The sequence below is a fragment of the Triticum aestivum genome, unplaced genomic scaffold (genome assembly GCF_018294505.1).
Source record: "Triticum aestivum cultivar Chinese Spring unplaced genomic scaffold, IWGSC CS RefSeq v2.1 scaffold99852, whole genome shotgun sequence".
In the NCBI taxonomy this organism is placed as follows: domain Eukaryota; kingdom Viridiplantae; phylum Streptophyta; class Magnoliopsida; order Poales; family Poaceae; genus Triticum; species Triticum aestivum.
In genome coordinates, this window is record NW_025232737.1 from 369 (window position 1) to 579 (window position 211).

Consider the following 211-nt stretch of genomic DNA (forward strand, 5'->3'; position numbering starts at 1 on the left):
CCCCTTGTCCGACCAATGCGGTGTCGGCCATTTGGCGGGAGATCATCTTCGGCATAGGGGCTAGGGTGTCGAGCCGGGGGCACAGAGGGTTGCGGTTCCGCCGGCGGAGGGAGTGGGGCTGGTGTGAGGTTGGGTTGAGAGGGTGGCTGGAGAGGTGATGGTTCCGGTCTCACGCGGCGCCGGTTGCTTTGTTTGTCGGTGGTATGGGGGG